We start from the raw sequence: 2306 nt of genomic DNA, 5'->3' as shown, positions 1-2306 counted from the left end.
CTATTTCTTTCTTCAATTCTAGTAGAGTGTGATTTATATATCTTGTTACTCTTTCATTGGGATCATAGATCTTAATTATGTTTATGTCATCTTGCTCAATTGATACTTTAATCACGAGATAGCGTCCTTTATCTCTTATGCTAGTTTTTGTCTTAATATTTATTTTGTCAGAGATTAGTATGCCATTCATGCTTGTTTTTTATTGCAGTTAGGATTCTCTTTGATTTTGGAGTGCTTGATTATGATATGTCTTGATGATTTTCTTTTGGGGACTATCTTTCCTGGGGTATGTTTGGCTTCTTGAATGCTTATTTTCTCATCCATCAAGATTTTGGGGAAATTTTCATCCAGAAGCAACTCAACTATCTCCTCTGTGAATTTCTGTGATTCTTCCTATTCTGGAATGCCAATAATTCATAAGTTATTACTCTTCATGTTATCCAACATGAATCTTAGACTCTATTCAGATTTTTTTTTTTTATTCATTTTTTCTGCTTGATCTTCTATCTTAGCAGTATTGAGAGGTTTGTCTTCCAGCTCACTTGTTCTGCTCTCCATCTCTTTCTTTCTACCCCTTTGCCTTTTCAGTGTATTGTCCCTTTCTGGTATTTTATTATTAATCATCTGTACCTTTTTTGTAGGTTTTTAATTGATTCAGAAATCACCATCTATTCCCACCACAGTCAGATTTCTCCACTGGTGGGCACTGAAAACTGATGCTCCACACTTTATATTAGATCTAAAGCACTGGAACTGTTCCAGAAAAGTGCCTTCTCTGTTTTTTTTTTTCCGTATCCGTCAAGGTTCCTGCCCCCAAACCATAAGTCTCCTCCTCATATTATTTTTGCTATATGGTTGTTGTTGTTGTTGTTAGGTACTGACTCATAGTGACCTTATGCACAGCAGAACGAAACACTGCCCAATCCTGGGCCAACCTCACTAGTGTTGCCATGCTTGAGTCCATTGATGCTGCTACTTGGCCAATTCATCTCATTGGGGGTCTTCCTTTTTTTCTCTGAACCTCCACCTTACCAAGCACAATATCCTTCTCCAGTGACTGGTCCCTTCTGACAATATGTCCAAAGTATGAGAGATGAAGTTTGGCCATCTTTTCCTCCAAAGAGCACTCTGGCTGCATTTCTTCCAAAACAGAGCTATTGGTTCTTTTGGCACCCCAATGCACTTTCAGTATTCTCCTTCAACACCATAACTCAAAAGCATCAATTCTTCTACATTCTTCCTTATTCCCTGTCCAGCTTTCACATGCATATGAGGTTATTGAAAATACCATGGCTTGAGTTAGGTTCACCTTAGTGTTCAAGCTGACATCGTTACTCTTCACCACTTTAAAAAGGTCTTGTGCAGCAGATTTGCCCAATACAATACAGTGTTTGATTTCTTGACTGCTGCTTTCATGACATTGTTGTTGTTGTGTGCATGAGTTATTTCTGACTCATAGTGATGCTGTACAGGGTTTCTGAGGCTGTAAATCTTTATGGGAGTAGAAAGCCTCATCTATCTCCCATGGAACAGCTGGAAGTTTCTAACAGCTACTAAGGCTCTGCAAGAAGCCTATTTCACTGGGCAAGTTCTAGAACCCCTTTTAAGTACTTCAATGAACTCCTTTTATGTATTTATACGCTGAAGACAGGCTTACAAGCTTACAGTAATCATGTTTCCCAATATTTCTTTTTATCCCACTCTAGTGTCTATTTTACAATAGTAGGCAAGGGAAACCAAGATTCATAAGACAGTCAAGCATCTTAACATTATTTCCCCTCTTTTACCCATTCGGATTATGTCTCAATCCCTATATTTTAGAGCCCTGTTGTTCCAAGGTTAAGTGTTTCCCTATCTACCTTTTTCTTCCATCCCCCTGACACTTCTTGTGTACTGCCCTCTCAAACACCCAAACTATGATGTGTTTATCCTGTACCCTGTGCTTTGCCATCCTTTTCCTCCCATCCTTGGTAATCAACAAAGAATTGTGTTTTTTCCCTTTTAGTATGGGTATCTTTTCTTAAGCTTTTACAGTAAAGGTCTTATGACATATTTGTCTTTTAGTGAGTGACTAATTTCACTCAACATTATGTCCTCAAGTATCATCCAGGCTATACAGTGGCTTGCAGCTTCCTTGTTATTCTTCAAAGTAGCATAATATTCCATTATGTGTATGTACCAAAGTTTGTTAATCCATTCTTACATTGATGAGCACTTAGGCTCTCTTTGCTATTGTGAATAGTGCTGCAATAAACATTGTTTTGCATATATCTACCCATGTACTGGCTTGTGTTTTTTTGTGATTA

Source organism: Chrysochloris asiatica, unplaced genomic scaffold (assembly GCF_000296735.1).
Source record: "Chrysochloris asiatica unplaced genomic scaffold, ChrAsi1.0 scaffold00309, whole genome shotgun sequence".
NCBI classification, from domain to species: domain Eukaryota; kingdom Metazoa; phylum Chordata; class Mammalia; order Afrosoricida; family Chrysochloridae; genus Chrysochloris; species Chrysochloris asiatica.
The sequence above is the reverse complement of the archived record's forward strand: the minus strand, read 5'-3'. Positions refer to the sequence as shown.